This window comes from Chiloscyllium plagiosum, unplaced genomic scaffold (genome assembly GCF_037043375.1).
Source record: "Chiloscyllium plagiosum isolate Xiang-an unplaced genomic scaffold, Cpla_swu_hap1 HiC_scaffold_1, whole genome shotgun sequence".
NCBI lineage: Eukaryota > Metazoa > Chordata > Chondrichthyes > Orectolobiformes > Hemiscylliidae > Chiloscyllium > Chiloscyllium plagiosum.
Window position 1 is genome coordinate 181,148,617 of NW_028270139.1, and position 11,327 is coordinate 181,159,943.

General features: G+C 42.6%; 1 protein-coding gene across 6 annotated transcripts in view; it reads right to left on the reverse strand.

The window, feature by feature from the left end:
- The window catches only part of LOC122540254 (rhotekin-like), a 232,917-nt gene that overhangs the window by 17,141 nt on the left and 204,449 nt on the right, over positions 1-11,327 (reverse strand). The gene's annotated exons all lie outside the window — the stretch shown is intronic.

Below are 11,327 nucleotides of genomic sequence, written 5' to 3' on the forward strand. Positions count from 1 at the left end.
AAAAACACCAGAAACACCCACCAGAAACAGCAGAAAAACACCAGAAAAACCCATCACAAACAGCAGAAAAACACCAGAAAAACCCACCAGAATCAGCAGAAAAACACCAGAAAAACCCACTAGAAACAGCAGAAAAACACCAGAAAAACCCACCAGAAACAGCAGAAAAACACCAGAAAAACCCACCAGAAACAGCAGAAAAACACCAGAAAAACCCACCAGAAACAGCAGAAAAACACCAGAAAAACCCATCACAAACAGCAGAAAAACACCAGAAAAACCCACCAGAATCAGCAGAAAAACACCAGAAAAACCCACTAGAAACAGCAGAAAAACACCAGAAAAACCCACCAGAAACAGCAGAAAAACACCAGAAAAACCCACCAGAAACAGCAGAAAAACACCAGAAAAACCCACCAGAATCAGCAGAAAAACACCAGAAAAACCCACTAGAAACAGCAGAAAAACACCAGAAAAACCCACCAGAAACAGCAGAAAAACACCAGAAAAACCCACCAGAAACAGCAGAAAAACACCAGAAAAACCCACCAGAAACCGCAGAAAAACACCAGAAAATCCCACCAGAAACAGCAGGAAAACACCAGAAAAACCCACCAGAAACTGCAGAAAAACACCAGAAAAACCCACCAGAAACAGCAGAAAAGCACCAGAAAAACCCACCAGAAACAGCAGAAAAACACCAGAAAAACCCACCAGAAACAGCAGAAAAACACCAGAACAACCCACCAGAAACAGCAGAAAAACAGCAGAAAAACCCACCAGAAACAGCAGAAAAACACCAGAAAAAACCACCAGAAACAGCAGAAAAGCACCAGAAAAACCCACCAGAAACAGCAGAAAAACACCAGAAAAACCCACCAGAAACAGCAGAAAAACACCAGAAAAACCCACCAGAAACAGCAGAAAAGGACCAGAAACAGCAGAAAAACACCAGAAAAACCCACCAGAAACCGCAGAAAAACATCAGAAAAACCCACCAGAAACACACCAGAAAAACCCACCAGAAACAGCAGAAAAACACCAGAAAAACCCACCAGAAACAGCAGAAAAACACCAGAAAAACCCATCAGAAACAGCAGAAAAACACCAGAAAAACCCACCAGAAACAGCAGAAAAACACCAGAAAAACCCACCAGAAACAGCAGGAAAACCCATCAGAAACAGCAGAAAAACACCAGAAAAACCCATCACAAACAGCAGAAAAACCCACCAGAAAAACCCACCAGAAACAGCAGAAAAACACCAGAAAACCCATCAGAAACAGCAGAAAAACACCAGAAAAACCCACCAGAAACCGCAGAAAAACACCAGAAAAACCTACCAGAATCAGCAGAAAAACACCAGAAAAACCCACCAGAAACAGCAGAAAAACACCAGAAAAACCCATCAGAAACAGCAGAAAAACACCAGAAAAACCCACCAGAAACAGCAGAAAAACACCAGAAAAACCCACCAGAAACAGCAGACAAACACCAGAAAAACCCATCAGAAACAGCAGAAAAACACCAGAAAAACCCACCAGAAACCGCAGAAAAACACCAGAAAAACCCACCAGAAACAGCAGAAAAACCCACCAGAAACCGCAGAAAAACACCAGAAAAACCCACCAGAATCAGCAGAAAAACACCAGAAAAACCCACCAGAAACAGCAGAAAAACACCAGAAAAACCCACCAGAAACCGCAGAAAAACACCAGAAAAACCCACCAGAATCAGCAGAAAAACACCAGAAAAACCCACCAGAAACAGCAGAAAAACACCAGAAAAACCCACCAGAAACAGCAGAAAAGCACCAGAAACAGCAGAAAAACACCAGAAAAACCCATCAGAAACAGCAGAAAAACACCAGAAAAACCCACCAGAAACAGCAGAAAAATACCAGAAAAACCCACCAGAAACAGCAGGAAAACCCATCAGAAACAGCAGAAAAACACCAGAAAAACCCATCACAAACAGCAGAAAAACCCACCAGAAAAACCCACCAGAAACAGCAGAAAAACACCAGAAAACCCATCAGAAACAGCAGAAAAACACCAGAAAAACCCACCAGAAACCGCAGAAAAACACCAGAAAAACCCACCAGAATCAGCAGAAAAACACCAGAAAAACCCACCAGAAACAGCAGAAAAACACCAGAAAAACCCATCAGAAACAGCAGAAAAACACCAGAAAAACCCACCAGAAACCGCAGAAAAACACCAGAAAAACCCACCAGAAACAGCAGAAAAACCCACCAGAAACCGCAGAAAAACACCAGAAAAACCCACCAGAAACCGCAGAAAAACACCAGAAAAACCCACCAGAATCAGCAGAAAAACACCAGAAAAACCCATCAGAAACAGCAGAAAAACACCAGAAAAACCCACCAGAAACAGCAGAAAAACACCAGAAAAACCCATCAGAAACCGCAGAAAAACACCAGAAAAACCCACCAGAAACAGCAGAAAAATACCAGAAAAACCCACCAGAAACAGCAGAAGAACACCAGAAAAACCCATCAGAAACAGCAGAAAAACACCAGAAAAACCCACCAGAAACAGCAGAAAAACACCAGAAAAACCCACCAGAAACAGCAGGAAAACCCATCAGAAACAGCAGAAAAACACCAGAAAAACCCACCAGAAACAGCAGAAAAACACCAGAAAAACCCACCAGAATCAGCAGAAAAACCCACCAGAAACCGCAGAAAAACACCAGAAAAACCCACCAGAAACCGCAGAAAAACACCAGAAAAACCCATCAGAAACAGCAGAAAAGCACCAGAAACAGCAGAAAAACACCAGAAAACCCATCAGAAACAGCAGAAAAACACCAGAAAAACCCACCAGAAACCGCAGAAAAACACCAGAAAAACCCACTAGAAACAGCAGAAAAACACCAGAAAAACCCACCAGAAACAGCAGAAAAACACCAGAAAAACCCAACAGAATCAGCAGAAAAACACCAGAAAAACCCACCAGAAACAGCAGAAAAACACCAGAAAAACCCACCAGTAACAGCAGAAAAACACCAGAAACACCCACCAGTAACAGCAGAAAAACACCAGAAACACCCACCAGAAACAGCAGAAAAACACCAGAAAAACCCACCAGAAACAGCAGAAAAACACCAGAAAAACCCACCAGAAACAGCAGAAAAACACCAGAAAAATCCACCAGAAACAGCAGAAAAACACCAGAAAAACCCACCAGAATCAGCAGAAAAACACCAGAAAAACCCACCAGAAACAGCAGAAAAACACCAGAAAAACCCACCAGAATCAGCAGAAAAACCCACCAGAAACAGCAGAAAAACACCGGAAAAACCCACCAGAATCAGCAGAAAAACACCAGAAAAACCCACCAGAATCAGCAGAAAAACACCAGAAACACCCACCAGAATCAGCAGAAAAACACCAGAAAAACCCACCAGAATCAGCAGAAAAACACCAGAAAAACCCATCAGAAACAGCAGAAAAACACCAGAAAAACCCACCAGAAACAGCAGAAAAACACCAGAAAAACCCACCAGAAACAGCAGAAAAACACCAGAAAAACCCACCAGAAACAGCAGAAAAACACCAGAAAAACCCACCAGAATCAGCAGAAAAACACCTGAAACACCCACCAGAATCAGCAGAAAAACACCAGAAAAACCCACCAGAAACAGCAGAAAAACACCAGAAAAACCCACCAGAAACAGCAGAAAAACACCAGAAAAACCCACCAGAAACAGCAGAAAAACACCAGAAAAACCCACCAGAAACAGCAGAAAAACACCAGAAAAACCCACTAGAAACAGCAGAAAAACACCAGAAAAACCCACCAGAAACAGCAGAAAAACACCAGAAAAACCCACCAGAAACAGCAGAAAAACACCAGAAACAGCAGAAAAACACCAGAAAAACCCACCAGAAACAGCAGAAAAACACCAGAAAAACCCACCAGAAACAGCAGAAAAACACCAGAAAAACCCACCAGAATCAGCAGAAAAACACCAGAAAAACCCACCAGAATCAGCAGAAAAACACCAGAAAAACCCACCAGAATCAGCAGAAAAACACCAGAAAAACCCACCAGAATCAGCAGAAAAACACCAGAAAAACCCACCAGAATCAGCAGAAAAACACCAGAAAAACCCACCAGAAACAGCAGAAAAACACCAGAAAAACCCACCAGAAACAGCAGAAAAACACCAGAAAAACCCACCAGAAACAGCAGAAAAACAGCAGAAAAACCCACCAGAAACAGCAGAAAAACAGCAGAAAAACCCACCAGAAACAGCAGAAAAACAGCAGAAAAACCCACCAGAAACAGCAGAAAAACACCAGAAACACCCACCAGAAACAGCAGAAAATCACCAGAAACACCCACCAGAAACAGCAGAAAAACACCAGAAAAACCCACCAGAAACAGCAGAAAAACACCAGAAAAACCCACCAGAAACAGCAGAAAAACACCAGAAAAACCCACCAGAAACAGCAGAAAAACAGCAGAAAAACCCACCAGAAACAGCAGAAAAACAGCAGAAAAACCCACCAGAAACAGCAGAAAAACAGCAGAAAAACCCACCAGAAACAGCAGAAAAACAGCAGAAAAACCCACCAGAAACAGCAGAAAACCACCAGAAAAACCCACCAGAATCAGCAGAAAAACACCAGAAAAACCCACCAGAAACAGCAGAAAAACACCAGAAAAACCCACCAGAAACAGCAGAAAAACACCAGAAAAACCCATCAGAAACAGCAGAAAAACACCAGAAAAACCCACCAGAAACAGCAGAAAAACACCAGAAAAACCCACCAGAAACAGCAGAAAAACACCAGAAAAACCCACCAGAAACAGCAGAAAAACACCAGAAAAACCCACCAGAATCAGCAGAAAAACACCTGAAACACCCACCAGAATCAGCAGAAAAACACCAGAAAAACCCACCAGAAACAGCAGAAAAACACCAGAAAAACCCACCAGAAACAGCAGAAAAACACCAGAAAAACCCACCAGAAACAGCAGAAAAACACCAGAAAAACCCACCAGAAACAGCAGAAAAACACCAGAAAAACCCACTAGAAACAGCAGAAAAACACCAGAAAAACCCACCAGAAACAGCAGAAAAACACCAGAAAAACCCACCAGAAACAGCAGAAAAACACCAGAAACAGCAGAAAAACACCAGAAAAACCCACCAGAAACAGCAGAAAAACACCAGAAAAACCCACCAGAAACAGCAGAAAAACACCAGAAAAACCCACCAGAATCAGCAGAAAAACACCAGAAAAACCCACCAGAATCAGCAGAAAAACACCAGAAAAACCCACCAGAATCAGCAGAAAAACACCAGAAAAACCCACCAGAATCAGCAGAAAAACACCAGAAAAACCCACCAGAATCAGCAGAAAAACACCAGAAAAACCCACCAGAAACAGCAGAAAAACACCAGAAAAACCCACCAGAAACAGCAGAAAAACACCAGAAAAACCCACCAGAAACAGCAGAAAAACAGCAGAAAAACCCACCAGAAACAGCAGAAAAACAGCAGAAAAACCCACCAGAAACAGCAGAAAAACAGCAGAAAAACCCACCAGAAACAGCAGAAAAACACCAGAAACACCCACCAGAAACAGCAGAAAATCACCAGAAACACCCACCAGAAACAGCAGAAAAACACCAGAAAAACCCACCAGAAACAGCAGAAAAACACCAGAAAAACCCACCAGAAACAGCAGAAAAACACCAGAAAAACCCACCAGAAACAGCAGAAAAACAGCAGAAAAACCCACCAGAAACAGCAGAAAAACAGCAGAAAAACCCACCAGAAACAGCAGAAAAACAGCAGAAAAACCCACCAGAAACAGCAGAAAAACAGCAGAAAAACCCACCAGAAACAGCAGAAAAACAGCAGAAAAACCCACCAGAAACAGCAGAAAACCACCAGAAAAACCCACCAGAATCAGCAGAAAAACACCAGAAAAACCCACCAGAAACAGCAGAAAAACAGCAGAAAAACCCACCAGAAACAGCAGAAAAACAGCAGAAAAACCCACCAGAAACAGCAGAAAAACAGCAGAAAAACCCACCAGAAACAGCAGAAAAACAGCAGAAAAACCCACCAGAAACAGCAGAAAAACAGCAGAAAAACCCACCAGAAACAGCAGAAAACCACCAGAAAAACCCACCAGAATCAGCAGAAAAACACCAGAAAAACCCACTAGAAACAGCAGGAAAACACCAGAAAAACCCACCAGAAACAGCAGAAAAACACCAGAAAAACCCACCAGAAACAGCAGAAAAACAGCAGAAAAACCCACCAGAAACAGCAGAAAAACAGCAGAAAAACCCACCAGAAACAGCAGAAAAACAGCAGAAAAACCCACCAGAAACAGCAGAAAAACAGCAGAAAAACCCACCAGAAACAGCAGAAAACCACCAGAAAAACCCACCAGAATCAGCAGAAAAACACCAGAAAAACCCACCAGAAACAGCAGAAAAACACCAGAAAAACCCACCAGAAACAGCAGAAAAACACCAGAAAAACCCATCAGAAACAGCAGAAAAACACCAGAAAAACCCACCAGAAACAGCAGAAAAACACCAGAAAAACCCACCAGAAACAGCAGAAAAACACCAGAAAAACCCACCAGAAACAGCAGAAAAACACCAGAAAAACCCACCAGAATCAGCAGAAAAACACCTGAAACACCCACCAGAATCAGCAGAAAAACACCAGAAAAACCCACCAGAAACAGCAGAAAAACACCAGAAAAACCCACCAGAAACAGCAGAAAAACACCAGAAAAACCCACCAGAAACAGCAGAAAAACACCAGAAAAACCCACCAGAAACAGCAGAAAAACACCAGAAAAACCCACTAGAAACAGCAGAAAAACACCAGAAAAACCCACCAGAAACAGCAGAAAAACAGCAGAAAAACACCAGAAAAACCCACCAGAAACAGCAGAAAAACACCAGAAACAGCAGAAAAACACCAGAAAAACCCACCAGAAACAGCAGAAAAACACCAGAAAAACCCACCAGAAACAGCAGAAAAACACCAGAAAAACCCACCAGAATCAGCAGAAAAACACCAGAAAAACCCACCAGAATCAGCAGAAAAACACCAGAAAAACCCACCAGAATCAGCAGAAAAACACCAGAAAAACCCACCAGAATCAGCAGAAAAACACCAGAAAAACCCACCAGAATCAGCAGAAAAACACCAGAAAAACCCACCAGAAACAGCAGAAAAACACCAGAAAAACCCACCAGAAACAGCAGAAAAACACCAGAAAAACCCACCAGAAACAGCAGAAAAACAGCAGAAAAACCCACCAGAAACAGCAGAAAAACAGCAGAAAAACCCACCAGAAACAGCAGAAAAACAGCAGAAAAACCCACCAGAAACAGCAGAAAAACACCAGAAACACCCACCAGAAACAGCAGAAAATCACCAGAAACACCCACCAGAAACAGCAGAAAAACACCAGAAAAACCCACCAGAAACAGCAGAAAAACACCAGAAAAACCCACCAGAAACAGCAGAAAAACACCAGAAAAACCCACCAGAAACAGCAGAAAAACAGCAGAAAAACCCACCAGAAACAGCAGAAAAACAGCAGAAAAACCCACCAGAAACAGCAGAAAAACAGCAGAAAAACCCACCAGAAACAGCAGAAAAACAGCAGAAAAACCCACCAGAAACAGCAGAAAAACAGCAGAAAAACCCACCAGAAACAGCAGAAAACCACCAGAAAAACCCACCAGAATCAGCAGAAAAACACCAGAAAAACCCACCAGAAACAGCAGAAAAACAGCAGAAAAACCCACCAGAAACAGCAGAAAAACAGCAGAAAAACCCACCAGAAACAGCAGAAAAACAGCAGAAAAACCCACCAGAAACAGCAGAAAAACAGCAGAAAAACCCACCAGAAACAGCAGAAAAACAGCAGAAAAACCCACCAGAAACAGCAGAAAACCACCAGAAAAACCCACCAGAATCAGCAGAAAAACACCAGAAAAACCCACCAGAAACAGCAGAAAAACACCAGAAAAACCCATCAGAAACAGCAGAAAAACACCAGAAAAACCCATCAGAAACAGCAGAAAACCACCAGAAAAACCCACCAGAATCAGCAGAAAAACACCTGAAAAACCCACTAGAAACAGCAGGAAAACACCAGAAAAACCCACCAGAAACAGCAGAAAAACACCAGAAAAACCCACCAGAAACAGCAGAAAAACACCAGAAAAACCCACCAGAAACAGCAGAAAAACACCAGAAAAACCCACCAGAAACAGCAGAAAAACACCAGAAAAACCCACTAGAAACAGCAGAAAAACACCAGAAAAACCCACCAGAAACAGCAGAAAAACACCAGAAAAACCCACCAGAAACAGCAGAAAAACACCAGAAACAGCAGAAAAACACCAGAAAAACCCACCAGAAACAGCAGAAAAACACCAGAAAAACCCACCAGAAACAGCAGAAAAACACCAGAAAAACCCACCAGAATCAGCAGAAAAACACCAGAAAAACCCACCAGAATCAGCAGAAAAACACCAGAAAAACCCACCAGAATCAGCAGAAAAACACCAGAAAAACCCACCAGAATCAGCAGAAAAACACCAGAAAAACCCACCAGAATCAGCAGAAAAACACCAGAAAAACCCACCAGAAACAGCAGAAAAACACCAGAAAAACCCACCAGAAACAGCAGAAAAACACCAGAAAAACCCACCAGAAACAGCAGAAAAACAGCAGAAAAACCCACCAGAAACAGCAGAAAAACAGCAGAAAAACCCACCAGAAACAGCAGAAAAACAGCAGAAAAACCCACCAGAAACAGCAGAAAAACACCAGAAACACCCACCAGAAACAGCAGAAAATCACCAGAAACACCCACCAGAAACAGCAGAAAAACACCAGAAAAACCCACCAGAAACAGCAGAAAAACACCAGAAAAACCCACCAGAAACAGCAGAAAAACACCAGAAAAACCCACCAGAAACAGCAGAAAAACAGCAGAAAAACCCACCAGAAACAGCAGAAAAACAGCAGAAAAACCCACCAGAAACAGCAGAAAAACAGCAGAAAAACCCACCAGAAACAGCAGAAAAACAGCAGAAAAACCCACCAGAAACAGCAGAAAAACAGCAGAAAAACCCACCAGAAACAGCAGAAAACCACCAGAAAAACCCACCAGAATCAGCAGAAAAACACCAGAAAAACCCACCAGAAACAGCAGAAAAACAGCAGAAAAACCCACCAGAAACAGCAGAAAAACAGCAGAAAAACCCACCAGAAACAGCAGAAAAACAGCAGAAAAACCCACCAGAAACAGCAGAAAAACAGCAGAAAAACCCACCAGAAACAGCAGAAAAACAGCAGAAAAACCCACCAGAAACAGCAGAAAACCACCAGAAAAACCCACCAGAATCAGCAGAAAAACACCAGAAAAACCCACTAGAAACAGCAGGAAAACACCAGAAAAACCCACCAGAAACAGCAGAAAAACACCAGAAAAACCCACCAGAAACAGCAGAAAAACAGCAGAAAAACCCACCAGAAACAGCAGAAAAACAGCAGAAAAACCCACCAGAAACAGCAGAAAAACAGCAGAAAAACCCACCAGAAACAGCAGAAAAACAGCAGAAAAACCCACCAGAAACAGCAGAAAACCACCAGAAAAACCCACCAGAATCAGCAGAAAAACACCAGAAAAACCCACCAGAAACAGCAGAAAAACACCAGAAAAACCCACCAGAAACAGCAGAAAAACACCAGAAAAACCCATCAGAAACAGCAGAAAAACACCAGAAAAACCCACCAGAAACAGCAGAAAAACACCAGAAAAACCCACCAGAAACAGCAGAAAAACACCAGAAAAACCCACCAGAAACAGCAGAAAAACACCAGAAAAACCCACCAGAATCAGCAGAAAAACACCTGAAACACCCACCAGAATCAGCAGAAAAAACACCAGAAAAACCCACCAGAAACAGCAGAAAAACACCAGAAAAACCCACCAGAAACAGCAGAAAAACACCAGAAAAACCCACCAGAAACAGCAGAAAAACACCAGAAAAACCCCACCAGAAACAGCAGAAAAACACCAGAAAAACCCACTAGAAACAGCAGAAAAACACCAGAAAAACCCACCAGAAACAGCAGAAAAACACCAGAAAAACCCACCAGAAACAGCAGAAAAACACCAGAAACAGCAGACAAAACACCAGAAAAACCCACCAGAAACAGCAGAAAAACACCAGAAAAACCCACCAGAAACAGCAGAAAAAACACCAGAAAAACCCACCAGAATCAGCAGAAAAACACCAGAAAAACCCACCAGAATCAGCAGAAAAACACCAGAAAAACCCACCAGAATCAGCAGAAAAACACCAGAAAAACCCACCAGAATCAGCAGAAAAACACCAGAAAAACCCACCAGAATCAGCAGAAAAACACCAGAAAAACCCACCAGAAACAGCAGAAAAACACCAGAAAAACCCACCAGAAACAGCAGAAAAACACCAGAAAAACCCACCAGAAACAGCAGAAAAACAGCAGAAAAACCCACCAGAAACAGCAGAAAAACAGCAGAAAAACCCACCAGAAACAGCAGAAAAACAGCAGAAAAACCCACCAGAAACAGCAGAAAAACACCAGAAACACCCACCAGAAACAGCAGAAAATCACCAGAAACACCCACCAGAAACAGCAGAAAAACACCAGAAAAACCCACCAGAAACAGCAGAAAAAACACCAGAAAAACCCACCAGAAACAGCAGAAAAACACCAGAAAAACCCACCAGAAACAGCAGAAAAACAGCAGAAAAACCCACCAGAAACAGCAGAAAAACAGCAGAAAAACCCACCAGAAACAGCAGAAAAACAGCAGAAAAACCCACCAGAAACAGCAGAAAAACAGCAGAAAAACCCACCAGAAACAGCAGAAAAACAGCAGAAAAACCCACCAGAAACAGCAGAAAAACACCAGAAAAACCCACCAGAATCAGCAGAAAAACACCAGAAAAACCCACCAGAAACAGCAGAAAAACAGCAGAAAAACCCACCAGAAACAGCAGAAAAACAGCAGAAAAACCCACCAGAAACAGCAGAAAAACAGCAGAAAAACCCACCAGAAACAGCAGAAAAACAGCCAGAAAAACCCACCAGAAACAGCAGAAAAACAGCAGAAAAACCCACCAGAAACAGCAGAAAACCACCAGAAAAAACCCACCAGAATCAGCAGAAAAACACCAGAAAAACCCACGCAGAAACAGCAGGAAAAACACCAGAAAAAACCCATCAGAAACAGCAGATAAAACACCA